General features: G+C 44.9%; 1 protein-coding gene across 5 annotated transcripts in view; it reads left to right on the top strand.

The window, feature by feature from the left end:
- Positions 1-543: 543 nt before the first annotated feature.
- CPNE4 (copine 4) overlaps positions 544-20,437 on the top strand; it is a 235,802-nt gene continuing 215,908 nt past the window's right edge. The window contains exon 1 of one of the 5 annotated variants that reach the window (XM_040060835.2): positions 544-687. The gene's annotated coding sequence lies outside the window, so the exon portion shown is untranslated. Of the gene's footprint in view, positions 688-5,349; positions 5,419-20,437 lie in introns of those variants that run through there. The other 4 variants (XM_040060843.2, XM_040060859.2, XM_040060866.2 and 1 more) reach the window with 4 other exon arrangements.

The raw sequence follows: 20,437 nt of genomic DNA on the forward strand, positions 1-20,437 counted from the left end.
AGGGAGTGCAGAGCGGTGCCCGGGAGCCCCGGAGCCCGCCCGGCGCCCGTCGGTGCCCGGCGCTCCCCGCAGGGAGAGCAGAGCGGTGCCCGGGAGCCCCGGAGCCCGCCCGGCGCCCGTCGGTGCCCGGCGCTCCCCGCAGGGAGAGCAGAGCGGTGCCCGGGAGCCCCGGAGCCCGCCCGGCGCCCGTCGGTGCCCGGCGCTCCCCGCAGGGAGAGCAGAGCGGTGCCCGGGAGCCCCGGAGCTCGCCCGGCGCCCGTCGGTGCCCGGCGCTCCCCGCAGGGAGAGCAGAGCGGTGCCCGGGAGCCCCGGAGCTCGCCCGGCGCCCGTCGGTGCCCGGCGCTCCCCGCAGGGAGAGCAGAGCGGTGCCCGGGAGCCCCGGAGCCCGCCCAGCGCCCGTCGGTGCCCGGCGCTCCCCGCAGGGGGCGCTGCGCGGCTCGGCGCCTCCGGCGCGGCCGGGGCCGGGGCGGCTCCGCGCGGGGGCAGCGCCGGGCGCGTCCCGCCCTCCCGCGTCCCCTCCCCGCGTCCCCTCCCCTCGGCCGCACTGGTGGAGCCGCCGGGCTCCCCCGCTCCTCTTCACATGGGGCTTGCCCTGCCGGCGGGACGGCGCTCCTGCTCTCCCGCCGACCGCTGACGGGGACCCGGCGCGGGAGAAGGGGGCTCGTCGCTTCTGCCGCCGGCGGGCAGGTAGGGCGGGGCAGGTAGGGGCGGGCGGCGCACCTGAGGGGACTCGGGGAGCGGGCGGCGGCGGGACCGGCGCTGAGGGGGCGCACGTGGAGCGGGCGCCTCGCATCCCGCCCGCCTCTCTCCGACCCTCGGTGCCGCCGCTCCGGCGGGGTCTTCCCGACAGGGTCTTCCCTGCGCGGTTTCGGGATGCTCGCGGGATCCCCGTCGCTCACTTGCGGGCGCATCGCGGGGGAATTCTCTTCCCGGCTGCCGCGGGGAGCGGCGCAACTTCAGGGAGGAACCCGGGCGGCGACGCTGGTCTTCCCCGTTCGCCCAAAGGGAATGGAGTTTAATTAAAGAGCCCCGGATCTCTCTCTGTCTATTCCATCTTTTCTTTTACCTGTCAGGAGAACAGGTCCGTTATTTGTGAAATTATTCTATGTCAGTTCAGGTGTTGTTTCTTTTCTTCCTGTACGCTACCAAATACAGTTAGATTAAAACATAGGACGAATTCCTTATGCCGTTAAAGTGCGCGCTATGGGTTTGCCGAGTTCGTGTAATCTGATGTTCTCCCAGCTCAAAATAAACCTTTTTATTAAAAAGGAGAAAAGCTGAATCAGTTCTCAGAGCTTTTGATTGATTAGAGCTCCCTCGTGGAAATCAGCGGGGAGTTTTGCCTGATTAAGAGCTGCAAAATTGTCCTGAGGTTTGTTACACAACTGGCTGTAATTGTGCAGTACGGGCTCAGTTAGGTAACTTTGCAACTGGGTCTTGTTTTCACTGTCCAGCTGAAGTACCTTCTAGTCAGATTTGTTTCGTCTCTCTGCTTTAAGCTCTCTCCACTCGACCTGCACAGGGTAGTGGGAGGACTCTTGTACCTGCCTTAAAGAAGAGTAAACGTATTGGTGAATAGGGAAGCTGGGGACGTCCTTTGGAGAGATAGCCACTGCAATTTAGAAATGCTCGGTGTGTTTTGCTGGCAGTGCCAGGTTAACTGTTTTCATCCTGAACATAGTTTATTTCACTTGTGTTGCAGCTGAGCCTCAGATGCTCTATTTGATAACCAGGGACTCAGCTGTAACAGAAGGTGTGCAGACATGCATGTAATCATAGTCTCTCCAGCAAAGAGCATGCTTTCTGGTGTGATTGTGCAGAAATGTTACAGAAAACAGAGCGCTGCTCCCAGAATAGCTTGGAGGTTGCAATTTCCACACATGTGAGCTGACTATTCAGTTACTGCTGTTCTGGTTTGTTTTTTTTTTTTTTTTTTCTGTGCTGCTGAAATACCTGGTAGTAAGCAGTTTACAGAATCCAGTCACTTGGTTGTGGAACTTTTCTTCTTGTTGCAACTGCAAGAGTTTTTGCCAAATTGCCTTTTTTTTTTTTTTTTTCCTTTTTTTGGCAGGAAAGTAGGTAAAACAAAACGGAAACTTTCTTGCCCTTCAAGCAGCACAACAGAGGACCAGACTTGGGGAGGGTGGAACAAACAAAACCCAACATTTTTCTTTGGGGTTATAACTACTTTCAGATGAGAAAAACTCCTTTGGGATGGCACTTCTCAAGTTTGCTCTTGGTTCCTTGAAATTTCAGGTGGTGTAGGTCTGAATTGATCTAGCTATTCAAGTGAGGAAAAGGTATTGTATTGTGGTCTGTGGAGTTCAAATGCACATTACTGCAAAGCTTCAAATAGCCTTAAAATACTCTTTAGTGGGGCAGGTGTGTTTGCTATGTTCAGGACAATTGCATTTCCATTTAAAAGAATACGGAGTGTTCCTGAAGCAGGGTATAACTTTGTTAGCTTTGGTAGTCAGTACTGGTGTTCCCAGACTGAGACCACAAGTTGTGTAGAAATTCAGTGTCTGCAGATACATGTGTTGGTATTGCGAACCTCATGGAGGTTGTATCCCTAATATCTTTAAGGATAAGTCTATGGAAAAAAATTCAGGTGTGTGATGAACAGCTTTCCAGAGCTAGGACAGTGGAAAACAAATTGTGTATCACTAAAGTTAAAAGAATTCAAGAAAGCAGTTAATAATATTCAAAAGGAGATCCTTAATATGCATGTGAAGAGCATTATCAGTTTGTGTAGCTCAGCAGCCAGCTGAGCTATTATGCTTAACTGTCCATCTCCTAATCTTTGGGCAGAGATTTTTCTAAACCAGAGTGCTTAAACGTACCCCAGTTTGAAACACTGAAGTACGGTGAATCATGGTGAACTAATTCTGCTCAAGAGATTGGATATTTGCACTTCGAACAGAAAAAACTATCTTCTTAACAGTGTGCCAAAGCCTGGAGCTCTCCATACACAGAGAATCTGAAGGGGTGCACATTGTAGCGTTCCATGTTCAGTCCTGGTTTAAAGGAGACTTTTCTATGGCAGCTATCACTTATATATCATAATTGTTGACTTGTCTTCATGAGGTTGAAAAAGTGTCGTGGATGTGAGGAGATTAAGTGCCTTGCTGAGTTTGAAAGAGCAAAACATTGAGGCCAGATTGTAAAAGGTCTAGACTGGCAGCTTGATCTGGCTTGTTTACTACAGACCGTTTGATCAGCTCTTTCTAGGTATTGCATTCAATGGTTGGCTGACAACATTCAAAGTTTGAAGTGTTTTTCTATTACATTCCTTGCTATCTCATTGTGTGCACATGGTATTTGGTAGGCATTGGTATTTTATCATGCTGTCATAGCTTCCCTTTTCCTCGGTTTATTCTTTTAATGTTTTAAAATCCTCTGTTAGGCTCCATGCAAAAAACAACACTCTGTTAATGGATGGTTAGAGTGGTGAAATTTGAATGTGAGATTGTCAGCGGTCAGCATTATGGTTCCTGTGCAACCATTAGTCAGCAACACTTCGCATAAATATCCAATCTAAATCTAAAATTTAATATCACCCGCTGTAGTGTATCTCATTGGAAAAGTGACTTTAGGTAAGCAGGAAGTTCTAACTGGAGAACTGGAGTTCTAACATGCCTACAAAGAGCTGTGCTGAGGCTGATGTGAAAATGGTAACTTGGGGTTTAAATCCATTTTTGCTCCTAAAAACTGCAGTGTAAAACTTTAGGTTGGCTAAGTATTTTCAGTCTTTTTGCAAGACGCCTGACAGCAAAACGTGCGAAGTAGCTGTTCTGAAGAGCTCTGCTTTTGTCTGCCCTTGGAAGAGCATCGTCCTTTGTTGGTGCAGTTGCCAACGATGCTAGGTAGAGAGAGGGTTTTATTCAGTTTAAAGTCACAGTTGAGTCGCTAAAGACTCATGTTGTCTCATTAATCAGCCAACTGTAGTCGCTGTCTTTAAGCAAATGAAGTTGTGTTAATTTGCCCCGGCTTGCCCTTTTATGCTGCAAGTGCTACACAGCAGTGAAGTTGCCGTCTAGCTTTGTCTCAGGGCACATTCTTCTTCCGAGTGGTGTTCAGTCCTCAAACAGCCTGGATTCTCAGAGAAAGGTCGGTCTGAAAGTGGCATTTGCGGCCTAGAATAAAGCTACACAGAGATAAGGGGAGCTACATTCATGCTTAAAAACTAGCACATGCCGAAGTGTTTTGGTGAATAAGCTGGAATGCTTTGCTGAATCACAGCTGTGAGGGTGCAGAAATACTATACCTATAGCGTCTGCTGCAACTGAGTGCAGTGCCTGGAGTGAATTTCAGGGCAGGTGTTTGGAGACCATCCGGACAGCAAAAATTAACCAGGAGTGGAACTGTACATGCTACAGAGAGGAATGGAAACGCTTCATTGCAAGTCGCTTTACTGGGAAATTTTACCAGTACTTCTCCCTTTCTCTCTGACATTCAAATGCTGAGCGAAAATTGATGCAGTAAATGACCCGATTCCTATTGATTTCCTTAAGAAAATGATTACGTGAAGGTTGTGTCTAAGCAAATTACCTTGGCAATTCCACCCGCGGCTTGCAGAAACAGTAGCATTAGCCCAATAATGACGTTTTAGTGGCAGTCCCTGTTAACTGATTCCATACGCGGGACCAGCGCTAAGTATGGAAGTGCCGGTAGCGACCCGGTCTTGGTCCCATTAACCCACCGGCGACGGCTCCGGGCGCGGGGCCGGGGGTCCGGGCGCTCCCGTCGCTCCCGTCCCGGCGGGCGGGGCGGAGCCGCCGGGGGGCGCCCGAGGACCGGCGGAGCTCGAGGGGATCCCGGCGCGTGTGCGGGGCGGGACGCGCATCCCGAGCCACCCGCGCCGCTCCCCCGGGGAGGGGCATCCTCCCCGCGGGACACCGGAGGGTGTGCGGGGCGGGACGCGCATCCTGAGCCACCCGAGCCGCTCCCCTGTTGAGGCACGTCCTGCGCACTCTCCCGTTCGCAGCGATCGCCTGCTTTACCTTTTACCTTTTTAAGGTGTCATGCGACAGCAAAGCCCTTTCTTTCATTGTAAGCCTCATTATGTGTGGCAGCTGGTGTGAGCAGAAGGAGATTCCTCTCCTAACTTAGCTCGCTGCCCTTCTCCTGCCCTATTGTTTCCACTAACCTTTCCTACTTTCCCAGCCTATGCCCTCCAAAGCTGCAAATGAAATGTCTGCCAGCTTCTTTGGTAGCCTGAAGGCAGTGCAAGAAGCACCTCGGGACGGGGCACTAAGAAGATCCTTGCTTAGACCAACCTTTTGTGGCTAAAGCAGTGATTCCCGGCGGTGAGGCCTTGATTCCTCATTTATTGTCAATAATGTGTGATTGACACAGGGGGGAGTGCCCACAGCGTTATTTGCTAGTGACTGCAAAGTGGCTCAGCAAAGCCCGGAGGTGAGTGGCTATTACAGAGACTCGGAGTAGTACGTAGTAAGATTGCCTTTAGTTGAGCAGGGGACAAATGGAAAGCAGGTGAACCCTAAGTAAGAAAAATTTGTGTAAAAGAATGAACTGGGGAACTGCTTGGGCAGTTAACCCATGATTTTCTAATCTACTGCCTTTTGTAATTTCCTCCTGTGAATTGATTACTAAAAGTTACTTGGATTGTAAATCATCAGACAGCAAGGTAGACATTCACTGTGCATCTAGAGAGGGCAAGGCACCCTCCTCACAGGTGGAAGAAGCCAGTAATTTGTCTGTGGGGTGCAGCTCAGACCGGGGCAGTCCCGAATTAATTTCTGACTCTTTTTTGACTGTTTATTGAGAAAGTTTCTCCTTTTGCATTATGCTGACTAGAGCCTTCTGGCAAGATTGTTGTTTTTAGTAACGCTTGCCACTGTGGTTCAGCATAATGTGAAGGCTAGAATTGCCGCTGTTAGTTGTGGTCTAGAACTCTGCCAAAATCAACTCAATATCGTGAAAAGTGCAGAAATGGCTTGTTGAATTAAAAATATCTTCTGCAATATCTGCAGTAAGGTAATACGTGTACGATTATGTAAGGACTGTGACTGGCACTTTGAAGTCATTGCCAGTAAAATCCTCAGAAATGTGGACAAATGAATAATCTGCAGCTAACAGAGTGCTAAGTAATGTAGACAGCTGTTTCTTATTTGGTTTTACACTAATTGCTGCTGCTGTTTCCATTGCATTTGTGAGTTGATGGAGTTGCACATCATCCGTATACTCCCGGTGCAAATGGTGCCCTGGTACATCATGTGTTGGTAAAAGCAGATGCTTTTACTTGGCTTTTAATCTATGGTGTAAGTTTTATGGCATCATTAAAGTTCACTGAAAAAGATAGAAAATGACATAGGGATTTTGCCAGACATTTGACCAGGCAGGCTCATCTTTGTGTAATGATCAAAGAAAGAAGGAAGAAAAGAAAATCTTATAAAGATCTATGAAATTATTTATTTGGAATCAGTGTATAGATGATGGAGAAGAGAAGTGAGGGAGGGGAAAATAGCAAATTGGAATAGCCTGCCTGTCAGAATGTTTTAAGTAGGGTCCTGTCCTCTGTGAGGGATTGCAGGCTGGGAAAGTAATTTGTAAATTGTAACTGCTTGGGGATGTTCTTTTTGAACTCACAGAGCGCTTTCAGTTCTAAGCTTGCATTAAAGATCTGGGCTGAGGACCAGCTTCAATTGCATAGAAAAAAACGGAAAAAAATTGCTGTACTAAAGTTTAATTTTTAAATTTTTGTGTGTGTATGTGTGATTTTGCAGATGTATAAAATATAATGTCAGCTCTTTATGTTGGGGATGACAGTATATGCTGGGGGTGGCCACAGTCAAGTGAAGAAAGATCAAGCAGAAACTTTTAAGATACCTGTAATAGTCTCTGAATTTAAGAAAAGTCCTTTTGGCTCTTCATCTAGGTTAAGTGGTGCCTGACTATTTGTAATTGTAATTTTGCTTCTCTTTGTGACGTAAGCAGTTATGCTAACTTTCCTAGAGATTCCAAATAAATATTTCTGATAGTTTTGATTTTATATCTTAAAAGATTAAATGCAACTTATAGGAAAAATGACAGTATCAATCCTTCTTTTCTTATCCATCAAAATCTTACCTTCTGTAAGAAAAATTTGGGTTAGGATTGAAGAGTAGTCAGAAATGAAGAAACTGGTGATCTGTGTTTGAAAGTCACTTTTTTCTCACAAGCTCAGATAACTTTGTATCTCTCTCTATCAAGGACTGGAAGATGAAGCAGAATAAATGTTCATTGTATGCAGGTTGTAACTGCAGTTTGAAATGTCAGATGCAGCTTAAAATTAGAAATAGGAGACTAAAACTTCATCTCTGAACATAGATTTGTAACGAATATCTGATTTAAAATAAGGTATACACAGAAAGGCATGAAAATGTTTAAATATTTTTGAGATTATTCGTTAGCATTGACTTAAATATTGTCTCATTTCTGTAGTTATTTTAAGTGCAAATAATGATATGAAAGAGACTGATTGTACAAGAAAATATTTTTTTGTATGTTGAATTATAATAGTCCTATTTATGAACTATGTTCAACTGTGGACTCAAGGAAGAGATACCTGAATAAGCTGATGCAATGCTTCCCCATCAGTTCCAAGCAATATATAATAAAAGTGCAACATTAAATAAAATAGATTGAAAAGATAAGTTAATTGGAAAAGTACTCTTCAGGTGATTAATTCTTAAATGTTTTCCATGGACTAGTAAGGGAAATGATATTTCAGTTTTTGCACTCAAAGCTAAAATGTCTAGTTTGTTATTATGAACTTTCTGATTTCATCAGTGCATTCATAACCATAGAATTTTATGAAATATTAAGTGAATTTGGTTGGCAGTGTGGATTCTGTTAGATGGAGCTCCTGTTAACCACCTCTGTGGGGAGAAGCTAACACATTTAGCTGTAAGGTTCCCTTGGCCACTTGGTTTGCCGTTTACTGTGCACAAAGAGACTGAGAAAGCAAGAGATACATAATTTAAAAACTGTCATTTACCGACTGAGAAGTGTGGTAGGTGACTAGCAACCAGAGAAAGCACTGACATACCACTTTGCTTCACAGCCTCATATGATAGCTGAGATTGGGAGGCACCTCTGGAAGTCATTTGGTCCAGTTCCCCTTTTCAGGCATGGCCGCTTAGAGCCAGTCATCCAGGACTGTGTCAAGGTGGTTTCTGAATTTCTCTAGGGAGGGAAACTGCAACTTCCCTGGGCAACATGTGCAAGTGCTTGGTCACCCTCACAGTGCAAAAAGTGTTTTCTGATCTTCAGAAGGAACCACTGTGTTTGATGTTGTGCCCATCACATCTGGTCAAGTCACAGAGCATGACTGGAAAGAGACCGGTTCCATGCTCTGTATGCCCTCTCTTCAAGTATTTGTTTATGTCAGTAATTTCCCACCCTCCCCAAGCCTTCTGTTCTTGAGGCTGAACAGTCCTAGCTCTCCTTCCTCTTATGTGAGGTACTCCCATCCCTTCATTATCCTTGTGGCCCTTTGCTGGTCTCTCTCCAGAATCTCCATATTGTTCTTTCACTGAGGAACCCTGATCTCCAGGTGTGGTCACACTCATCCTGGCACCATTGCTGGCCTGGCAGTCATCGCTACTGCAGGAAAGTTCACTTCTGTTGTGCCTTAGATGGTCTGATTCTCAGTATTGATGGTTTTGTTCCACAAGTTTTTGTGTTTTGGTTTGGTTTTTTTAATGTTGTGTTTTTGTTTTTTTTGTTTTGTTGTTTTTTTTGTTTGTTTGTTTTTTTTTTGTTTTTTTTTTTTTTTGGGGGGGGGGGGGGGGTTGGGTTTTTTTTGTTGTCTTTTTTTGAGTCCTTGAACTGTTAACAGCCTCGAATCTTTCATATGTCTAGCTGCAGATTTACCATTCCTGTCTATCATGACTAGTCTGAGTGTTGTTGCACAGCTTTCTTGCAAGCTGGCAGTTTCCTTAGAAGTTTCATTCAAGGTTACGCAGTTCTGCTGTGTCAAAACTAGGCCTTGAATCACAGATAGCTGAACCCCTAGGAGGAGGATTCACACAAAGCTGGGGTGTGAAATCAGTATGAGCTATGCTGTGCCAATTCCCTTAGGAGGGCACACAGTGAATAGCAGCTGCAAGGTTATTTGAACTACTTTCAAAATAACTGGATGTCTGCAGAAGAAACCTTGTAACTTAAGCCTTCTCTGTGCTGGACTTTTACCTGTCAGTGTGATTTTTGTACGTGATTCTGACACTAATGTGGTTTGTAATTGGCTCTTTGCCTGGTCTTTGACAAAGACAAGTGGTGCTGATGTGGATTCCCTATGGTCAGGAAAACTCTTATTTTTGTGCCAGGAAAGGTTTATGTAAAATATTAGGAAGAATTTCTTCACTGAAAAGGTAGTCAAGCTCTGGAACAGGCTGCCCAGGGAACAGGTGGAGCCACCACTCCTGGAAGTATTAAAAAGGTTCACAGATGTGTCACTTAAGGACATGGTTTAGTGGTGGACTTGGTTGTGTTAGATTAACTGTTGGACTCGATGATCTTAAAGGTCTTTTTCAACCTAAGTTATTCTATGATTCTAAAAAAATGCACAAAAACTATCAAAAAGAGGAAATAGAGGAAGATGAAGCTCAAGATGTTGACAGGAGTTGTAAAGGAGCAATGGACTGAGGGTGAGAGAATCAGGACATGTGCCTGCTACGTTATATGCAGAAAAAGGGTGGTGCAGTAGGTAAAATTAGAAAGAAGTTAAAAATAAGAACCAGTTTTATGAAGAGACAAGATGATACTTTTAGTATTTCCCAAGGGGTAGAAGGATCAAACATTACAAGTTTGTTTTTATGAAAAAAAACAGTTTGTAAATTTCTCACTCTCTTGAAATGCAAAGCAGAACTTATATTGCCTTCACTGGTGCTAGAATTATTCCTGTCTTGAATGTCAGGAAGGGAAGAGAGTATCAGGAAAGAAATTAAATGTTTTCTTGTATTTATAAGTTTACAAACTTGGAACTTCTGTTATCTGTACTGGGAAATCAGGTCAAACACTGGGAAACTGTCTCATTGGAATAGTAGTGCAACAGAAAAAAAATCTGAAATAATTGAGATTTCATTTAGTTGAAGGTTTGAAGAACAGAGAGTGTCTACTGTGAAGTTTTTAGATACAGTTAATTCGGTTTTGGAAACAAATGGTATTTCAGCCACACCCTTTGTGACTTCATGGAATCTTCCAGAAAGTAGGCTTTCAGATTTGTTTGATCCTTTCTACACAGGCGACATAGCTTCCTTAAATTGTTAGTATCTATGCAGTACATGAAGGAAGCCAGCATGTTTCTGACAGAAAATCACACGAGTTAACAAACTGTGAAAATAGTGGGGTTTGTTTGAGGTTGGTTTTGATGTTGGTTTTTTCCCCTGAATGAAGAGTTCTGATAGTGTACAACTGGTAATGGCCCTATTTTGCGAACTGGCTATTTATTAATGCGTTTTGATCTATTTGCTGTTGCATTTTAGATATTTGACTACTTGAAATGGCTTCTATGGTTTGCTAGTCAAGTGCTAGTTTGACACCTTTGAAAAGTGCCACCCCTCTTGCTGCTGGAGATGGGTAAAGTGTGACGTGAATGACTTCCCTCTGCTCTTTATGAAGATGGACGGATGCTGTAGTAGGTTCTTCAAAGAAATGCCACTTAAATCTTCAGACACGGTGGCATAAGGATTCATCAGGTGTTACCAAAGTGACTGGCACATCAGTCATCCTCTACTTACTGGTTTGTTAAGGATTATTTTGTGTTCTGGAGCGGTGGTGGTTGTGTACTGTGTGGAGGGTTTTGTGTGATTTGATTTTTTTTGGTTGTAGGTTTGTTGCTTTTTTGTGAAGGCTTCAGTTTGAGAGCAGTTAAATTGCAGAAGTCTTTATAGGATGTTTTCTGCTAGTTTTGTTTTCGAAAGCAAACAACCAATTGGATGACAAGACTGTAAGCACACTGAAATTCTGTTTTTCAGTAGGATGTGATGCTGAAGAATGACTTAGCCCCATCCATGATCTTTACTTCCTGCTGTAGAGAAATAAAATTTTACAGGGGTTCTTGTACCCAGCTGAAACTTCTTACGGCAGTGTTCTTTCCAGGTGTGTCCCTAGTTAGAGGTTGAATTTGTCACCTGAGTAAATTTGGATTTGGTTGGTTTGTTTAGAAATAGTCAGGAATATCAGATACAATTTGATTTGAAGTTCTCTAAAACCTCTTTTGAAGCAGAATCCTTTAAACATTTTGGAGTTAGTTGCTCAAAGAAGGCAAGCAGTGACTCTCAGAAGGGTTGACTGGAGGAGATTTAAAAATTACTTATTCTAATCTGCAATGGATATGGATTTGCTTCGAACCAAAATTTAACTGGTGTTCACAAAAAGTAGTTTCACTGTGAAGACGTTTGTCTCCTGCCTTAAACAAATCTTTAATTTCTGCACCTTGATACTCATGATGTTAATGTATTGATTTGTTTTCCTGTCCAATAAACTATGCTGGTCCTTCTTTTACTGGAATAAATCTGTTCCTGACAGTTCTTATATTAACACTATTGTAAGTGGTATTAAGAAGGTCGAAACCTGGTTTTTACTGAGTAGGTTTAAGACAAAGCATGACTTTTACAGGTGATAATGATGAAGCCAAATAAAGGTATTCTGTAGGAATTTAGGATCATAATGTGCATAAAACAAAGTTTTGCATGACTTGATTTTACTACCTTCCTTCCTACAATTGCTTTCACTGTGGCTGTTAGTCTGTAATGATTCTCTAAAGTGAGTACCCAGAGTTAATTTCCTTATTTGCACTTATGTCTTGGTGGTGTTTTATTATGTTCTATTACGTAGTTATGTTTAACCACCCAATTAGCAGGTGAATAATTCTTTCGTGCTGTTGCATTCATTTCTCAGTGACCATCCATTTTCTGATGTGAATTTTTTCAGAGTGCTATTTTCAACTGTGACTGGAGGCTAAGCTTGGGTTGAATGAAATAACAGAGAGAATGCTGAGGATTTGATCAATTTGAAATTGTCCATTTCTCCTGCGGTTCAAGACCATTTGGGAATATGGACACAGCAAGTGACTTGCAGTGTAACTGATCTCCTTAATTTCATTGACAAAATACAAGCTGTGCTCCATAAATTTTCACAGATTACCAGGTTTCCAGCAGAATGCACAAGTTCTGTAGAAGTGCCAGTGACCAGTGGTTACTGAAAGATATGAGAAAATGAAGGGGAGAGGAGCCCTGATGTTTTCGTGCAGCTGTTGTCAAGAAGCTTCAGTTGAACATAACCTGTTATTGATTGTGGTTTTCTTGGCATAGTGATGATATATACATTAGACCACAAATTCAGTTTCTCTAAAGTGGTTCTCATGTGACCTATCCCTGGCTCTGTTAGTGAAGAAGTTTTGTAGTCTGGATTTTGTGTTGGATTTTTTTTGTTTGTTTGTGTTTGTTTGTTGTTTGTTTTAAATTGATTATGGATGCTGTAAGCAGATGGAGAACACCCAGTGGAATTGCAGGTGGAAAATAAGGTAGAAGTTCATGTCACTTGTGTTGAAGTGAAGGAAAAATTAGTATGCAGCTAAAAGCTTATGAATGAGAGAATGATGGGTGTTAAATGCTCGTATTAACCATGTTTTAGGAGGAAAACACAGAAGATGACCTCTGTGGGAAAGGTAATGCATTAGCTGTCAGTGTAAAATGTCTTGTGAGCCTTATAAAGAGTGGGGTGGTTACATTTGGTTTGCTTTGTTTGTAATCCACCATGGAGAGCGTGTTGCCAAGATTCCTCTGCAGAACAAATGGTACGTGAGAACTTTGGTACAGAATGGTACAGGAACTTTGAAGCCGAGAAACTGAAAGGTATCAATACGGGTGGAGATGGACGGAGCTGCTGAGCGTTTTGCAGGAAGTCCTGCCAGAATTGTCTGTTAATCCATACTTGCCAGCAGGGTTGGGTTTATGTAGATGATGAATGTCTGAAAGGGCCCCATGTGACAGGTCCCATGAGGAAATCCCTTGTGTTACCAAGGTGTGATTCATGAGAGCTCATGCTTTTCCTGCTGAATGATCTCTGTTTCTGGGGTTTCTCTTTAAGTGGTGTTGATGCCTTGAGAAGGCTGACCTGGAACAGAGACTAGACCGAGCTAAGAGAATAAAGTATGTATTTATTAAAAGGCCTTAAAGGATACACCTTGGGTAGTACAAGATCCTGGCCAGGGCTACACCCAAGATGGACCCAAAATGGTCACAAAGTGGATGACCAGTCACAAGGTTTCACACTTTTATAAGTTTTGGTCCACTTGCATGTTGGAGTTAATTGTCCAATTAGAGCTTCAGGTTATGAAGTTCCATCCTCCTTGTTGCCCTCTTCAGTTCTATGTTGTTAGGCCTTTTGGGCCTAAAACTTGTAACAGTTGTCCTTGGTCTCAAACTGGAAAGGGATTGTTTTGTCTACCTAGGGAAGAGAACTTACTGGCACTTAATATGAAGCTCAGAGCAGCAAGCCTAGGCAGCACAGAAACTGAAAAAATATGAAAGCTAAAACTCAAACCATCAGTATGGGTCAATGCTTGAAACTGTGAGGATGCTGGTGTGAGGCTCGGGCAATAAGGAAGGCTGACCATACCTATTTTAAATAGTTTGCTACATCGTATTTGGTGCTTGCAAGCATCCATGTATGTTTTCAGAGATGCATTCAGACTTTAAGCAGAGAAGATTAAATAAACTTTGAGCATGATTTAGCAATACAGATTCCTCCAGCTGTCACTTGGCCCTCTCTCTGTGCTGCGCTAGTCACCAGCCATGTTTTAAGGGAACACAAAGGAAGGCTGTGGGGGTCTCAGTGCATTGATTTGGTGACCTTGCTTTTCAGAAAGGAGATGATCAGAACATTTCCCTCTTGCAAGTAAGAAATAAATATGCTTAAAAATCAAACCAAACAACCTCAAGGAAACAACTGAAGCATTAGTCCCACTCTATATTTTCATGACAGCTCATAAAGAAGAAACATTAGGCAAAAATATTAGGAGGGTTTTCTTCATTCATTCTTTCTTGTAGGGTGTGAGGTTTAAGGATTTCATGCATCTGGGATGCTTTGAAAATGGAAAGTGGGATGGAAAACACTGTTTTCTATTGTGTTTTTTTCTCTAGGGGTTTGTTATGCAGTGCATAGTGTGGGCATTTGACTCCAAGAGTATAGCTGGTTTGTGGCTTAGCTGTGTTTCCTAACTGTTCTAGGATAAAATATCTATTGGTATAATTTTTGAGCTGCAAGCTCTCTTGACTTCCAGTTATTACTTTGAATTCAGTGCAGAATTACAGCATTTGCAGAGGCCAGTTTTGTGACTTTACTGGTTTTTTTCCCCATCATAAAAAATGCTTACTAAGCAGCAAACAACACTGAGTTGGGTAAAAGATGAGAAAAGAAAGCAAAGCAAAAAAACTGCAGTGACAGTTTAATATTTTACATTGTATTTTCATCTTGTTTTCTTGTTAGTGGTGGAAATGAAAAAGAAAGTTGTGATCAGTGTCTCAAAATCAAATGTAAACATCTGAAAATTTTCAGATTCTTTTTTGTGCTCTATTTAAACAAATTATGTATAAATATTTTCAACCGAGTATTTTTGTTTATTCAGAGATAAAGAGGATAGGCGTTTAGCTTTTAGTACTCATTAAATATCTCGCTCTTGGTTCTTCTCAGCTCTTATTGTTAGGCTATTTTAAAACAGTCTTTAAGTACTTTATGGTTCTCTTTACCCTTATAATTAAGATTAAAAACTTAAACCCCAAACTTGCTTTTAATTACTTCATATTTGTATAATAACTCTTATTTTTCTAATTTTAAAATTATCATAGAATCATAAATAGTTTGGGTTGGAAGGGACCTTAGATATAACCTAGTTTCAGCCTCTCCATGGGCAGGAGCATCATCTAGTAGGTCAGATTGCTGAGGTCTCCATCCAGCCTGGCCTTTAACACTTCCAGGGATGGGGCATCCACAGGTTCCCCAAGAAACCTATTCCTAATCCTCACAGCAGAGAATTTCTTCCTAATATCTGAAAGAGCAGAGATTTAGGTTAGTTTAAAACCTGCTCCCCTTGTCCTACCACTATCTGCCCATGTAAAAAGTTGCTGTAACTCTTTTTTGTAAGCCTTCTTTATGTACCGAAAGGCCACAATTAGGTCTCCACAGAGCTTTCCTTTCTCCAGGCTGAGCAACTTGACTTGTTGAACTTCTTCATGAGGTTCTCATGGGCCCACTTCTCAGGCTGTCCAGGTCCCTCTGGATGGCATCCCATCCTTTTCTTTCTCTGCATCAACTGCACTGCTCAGCTTTGTGTCATCTACAAACTTGCTGAAGGTGCACTCAGTCTTGCTGTTTGTCATTGATAAAGGTGTGGTAGGGCTGAGATCCCAAGACAGAGCCCTGAGGAACACCCCTTGTCATCAGCCTCCACTTGGCCATAGAGCCATTGACCACAACTCCGGCTGCGTCACTTCTTCATGCAGAAAATAGTCCATACTTCAAACCTGTGTTTCTCCAATCTGGAGGTAAGGATGTCATTTAGGACTGTGCCAAAAGCTTTAGAGAGGTCCAGGTAGATTACAATGAGTGGCCTTCCTTTGTGGTCTGTTGCCGTCACTTCATCATGGAAAGCCATAAGAGTGGTCACACTTCAGTAAAGGTGTGCTGGCTGTCTTGGATCACCTCTTCGTCTCGTATGTGCTCCAGCATTGCTTGAAGGGGATCTGCTCTGTGATCTTCCCAGGCACACAGGTAGGTTCACTGGTAGTTTTCTTTCTTCCCTCTTAAAAGCAGAAGTAGTTTCCCTTTTTCCAGTCATCAGGAACTTCACCTGTCTGCCATGCCTTTTCGAGTATGATGGGGCTTGGCAACAACATCATCTAATTCCCCCAGGACTTCGGGATGCATCCTGTCAGGCCCTGGGGACTTGTGTCTATTCGGTTTCATAGAGTGGTCCCAAACCTGCTCTTTACTTACAGTGGGAAGAATTATTGCTACCCCAAGCCCAGCCTAGAGGTTCAGGGACTAGAGAGATATGAGAAGCCTGAATTATACTTCTAAACTATTGACCTGGATTGAAGCAGATGTGCTTTCTGGCTTTCATTTGTCAAGAAACATTTGTCTTTGCTTGCAGGGTCAGGTGAATAAAGTATTTGATTTTTAATTGGCCACTGAACCAAGTAACCAGAAATGCCTGCTTGCTTTGTTCTGATACAAATCTTCATCTAAACTGTTACTTATTTTGAAAAAACAATGAAATTGTATATTTTGGGGGGAGTTTTGGGAGGGTCAAATTAAATATTCCTTTCCTGAAAGAAAAATTTATTTTCTCTGAAGTAGCTTTCTTGGCAGCAGAACACATGGGTGGCCTTAAAATCAAAAGCAAGGATTGCTGGTCCTTAAGTGCGTGGTTAGAACACTTTCAGCAGTGGTTAGACCACTTTCTGAGGGTAAATTGAAGCTTTCCTTTTTCTGTAAAATGTTGGTTCTTGGAGCTGGGCCAGAGGGCAAGAGAACTGCCTAGGTTCCCTGCTTAGCTGGCTGCAGCAGGGAGAGGAGGTGCAGTACCTCTGCTTTAGCCTGGTTTCTTGTGGTGTTGGAGTACATCACCTACAGGGGCGCACTGAATGAGGCAGCATCAGTTGACTGCATTAATAGCACTAGTGTCTGGAACAAAAATTTTATTCCGTTTTTAGTTGAAGAGATTTAGAAAAGTGAGTGGAAATCCTGAATAACTTGGTGTATCACAGGGACTGAAACTCTGGGTTATTGGGTTATGTGTATGAATAAACGTTTTTGGTAGCTCTTACTCCATCCTATGCAACTTGTTTGGGAACCTCTTGTTATTGTGCCAGCTGTCAAGGGAAGTGGGCATTCCCAGCTTCTTTTGCTCTTGTTCCTGTAAGGTGTTCTGGGAAGGTAAGGCTCAGGCTTGAGGTACATCTGGGCATCAATGCCAGGTGACAGATCTCCCTGTCACGATCTTGCTTCCCTGAGTGTCGCGGTGCTGTTCCTCGCACTGATGAGCGCGGCCACGGGCTAGCTCAGTCTCGTGCACTGCAGCAACGTATGAGGTCGGGGTGGCGAGCCGGGGGAGCCACCTCCTCCCTGTGGGGCCTTGGTTCCCCTCACAGCGACGGTCAGCAGATGACAAATGCAACCCACGGCAGCCAATCAAAAGGCGGACTCCTCTGGGTTCAGTTAAACAGGATTTTATTCAGGGGGGGAGAGGCAGCACGGGGCTCAGCACTCTCTTGCCCACCACCCAGAAGAGACCCCGGGGGCAGGCGTGCGGCAGGTTTTAAGGGTGGGTGGAAACGGGGGTGGCGACAACTGGTCAGCCAGTCACAGGGATCGGGGGGTTAACCGGGGGTGTGAACCATGGAACTGGGGACCAACCACAAAATGATGGGAGGGGGTCTCCCGGGCCCCAGCCTATCACTCAGCACCCTTCCCGGAGTTTTCTAGAAGCCAGGGAAGGGTCTCTGAGTGACAGGCAGGCAACCACGAGGAGGGGGGTGGGGATTGACAGCGACAGGTGCAGGGAAGGGATGAATGACAGAAAAGGTCTGGTTTTACAATAGACAAAACAACCAATGCAGAAGGGAAAACCAATGCAGAATACAGGGGTATACAGTGAACTAAACCATTATAAAAATAACTTTAAAATCTTACAAAAATAACTTAATAACTTAATGAAAACAATTCTCACACCACCACATCTCCCCCTTTTTTGTTTTTTCAAGAGGAGTGGGACTGGAATGGAGGAGGGAGGTCAGTGATGCTGCATTGGGTACCCCAGTCTATGCTCTTCTTCATCCGGATTTCTTTCCTCCTCGTCGTCGGGGGCCCCCTCCAGCACCTCCTCCTGATCCAGCTCCTCTTCTTCTCTGCGGTCTTCCAGTGAGGCGACGAGATGGTTTATGGTGGGGGAGTGTGGGGTGGAAACTAACTTATACAACATCCTTTTTAAAAGTCCGAAAGCAAGGATAACAAGTAATAAAACAAACAAACACAGCAACCCAGTTTTATCATAGATGAAGCCCAACTGGAGATTCCCCAATTAGAAGACAGTCCGCCCAGCCAGTCCTTGGTCTCCCTTTGGATGTTGGTCACTTGTCGGATGGTGGTGTAGTTGTTTGGTTGGTGGACCAGCCATCCGACGACTGGGAGACTCAGGCTGAGCGTTGGCAAGGCTCCGAGGGCTAGGTGGAACCTCCTCAGAGCGGGGAATCCGGCTCGGGTTGCTGTTATGAAAAACTGAAAGACACTAAACAAATACGTTACTTAAATTTGACAACAGCAGGGAAAGGGATGGCTCTGCCCGGAGCTGATGTTCAGCTCTCTTCGTTTGATGTTTTCCTTTTCCGCCTCCACGCTGCCATGGTGACTTGCGGACTACCGGTTTTGCCAGATCCTGGGCTTTTGGGAACATAGGGCCTCACCCACTTTGCTGGAATCCATTTTGGTCCCGTGGGGGTGGACACGCAGGCGTACCCACGTCCCCATGTGACCAGATCGTGTGGCCCTTCTGTCCCTCCAGACCCAGGATCTCTGACCATGACCTGCGGTCGTTCTTTGACCCCAAACAGCGAGCTCGCGCCGAAGTGTCAGACAATGGGCGGATTGAGACCTTCGTAAGAACAATTCAGGAAGTTGATTGTAAACAAAGCTCTGGCCAGCCTGACCGATGGTGACTCTGTCCTGAGGACCCTCTGTTGTTGATGCAGCACACGCTTGATGGTCCCATGGGTCCTCTCAACCATGGCTTGGCCTGTGGGGGAGTGGGGGATGCCGGTCTTGTGCTCCACCCCCCATTGCTGCAGGAAGCTACGAAGCTCCCTGGATTTATACGCTGGGCCGTTATCGGTTTTCAGTTCTCTCGGAATGCCCATGAAGGAGAAGGCGTGGATGAGGTGTTTTATGGCATCCCCGGCCTTCTCCCCTGTGTGGGCCGAGGCGAACACGGCTCCAGAAAAGGTATCCACTGACACATGTATGTATTTTTGTCGTCCGAATTGTGGGAAATGTGTGACATCTGTTTGCCACACCTCACAGCTCCGCAGCCCTCGGGGATTAACCCCTGCATGTAGAGTTGGAACAGCCTGCTGGGAGCACGATGGACATGCGGCCACGATCGCTCTGGCCTGTTCCCGCGTAAGGTGGAAACGGTGAACAAGGCCAGGCGCGTTTTGGTGGAAGAGCTGGTGGCTGAGTTTTGCCTGCATAAAGATGTTTGGCAGGGGGGCTATCTCAGCAGGGGCAGCAAGGGCATCAGCCTTCCTGTTCCCCTCTGCGATGAACCCTGGCAAATCGGTGTGTGATCTCGAATGCATCACAAAATAGGGTTGCTCTCGGTGGGAGACCAATCTAACTAATTTCGAGAGCAAGTCATAAAGTGCTATGTTGGACACCTCCTGTAAAATTGCCTGATCTGCTCTGGATACCACCCCCGCCACACAGGCGGAGTCTGTGACCAGATTAAAGGGTTCGGGAAACCGCTCAAATGCCCTAACGACAGCGGCCAACTCAGCGACTTGAGTTGAGTCCTTCCACCTCGGCAATATCAGCCTCCCACTGCTGAGTTTGAGGGTCCTTCCAAGTCAGAACTAACTTGTGGGACCTTCCGGACGCGTCTGTAAAAATGGTTAGAGCCTTGAGGGGCCTCCTACTGCAAACCTCTTTCAGAGATAAAACAAATTTAACTTCCGAATTGAAAATTTTGTGGGCAGGCCGATGAATAGAAATTTGCCCAGTGAAGGAATCCAGGGCGAATTGGAGTGCTTAGTTTTCCTGAAGCAAGTGTTCCAACATAGCTTTGGAAATTTGGCCCGATCTTAAACCAATTGGGATGTGAATACATTCGAAGTCACAGCCGGCCAATTCTCTGATCCGGAATCTCACTTTCCGGATCAGCTCTGCCACCAACTCTTGTGCCGGGTCATCCTCTTGGACCGTTGATGACTCAGGAAGACCCACTCTATGATTGAGAGTGGATCATTCCCTTCTCGGTCCTTCTTTGGGATGTTCCTCCATTGGAAGATCATCCAATGGAGGTGCGGCAACTTTCCCATGATGATAAATTTGAAAGGAAGCTCCGGGTCGAATCGGTGAGCTTGCCTCTTTGACATTGCATCCTGGACCTTTTCCAGTGCCTTCTCCGCCTCAGGGGTAAGGACCCTAGGAGAACTCAGCTCCTCTCCCCCTTTCAATAAATTGAAAAGGGGGGGCTAGGTCATTAGTGGTCAGACCCAGCCAGGGCCTTACCCAGTTCAAAGCCCCACACAGTTGATGGACATCCGTGAGGGAACTTACTTTTGTTTTAATCGCCAATTTTTGCGGCACAATGGTCCGCGTCCCGATCTCGAGCCCGAGGTATTTCCAGGGCGGCATCCGCTGAAACTTTTCT

The sequence above is a fragment of the Hirundo rustica genome, chromosome 1, assembly GCF_015227805.2.
Source record: "Hirundo rustica isolate bHirRus1 chromosome 1, bHirRus1.pri.v3, whole genome shotgun sequence".
Classification (NCBI taxonomy): domain Eukaryota; kingdom Metazoa; phylum Chordata; class Aves; order Passeriformes; family Hirundinidae; genus Hirundo; species Hirundo rustica.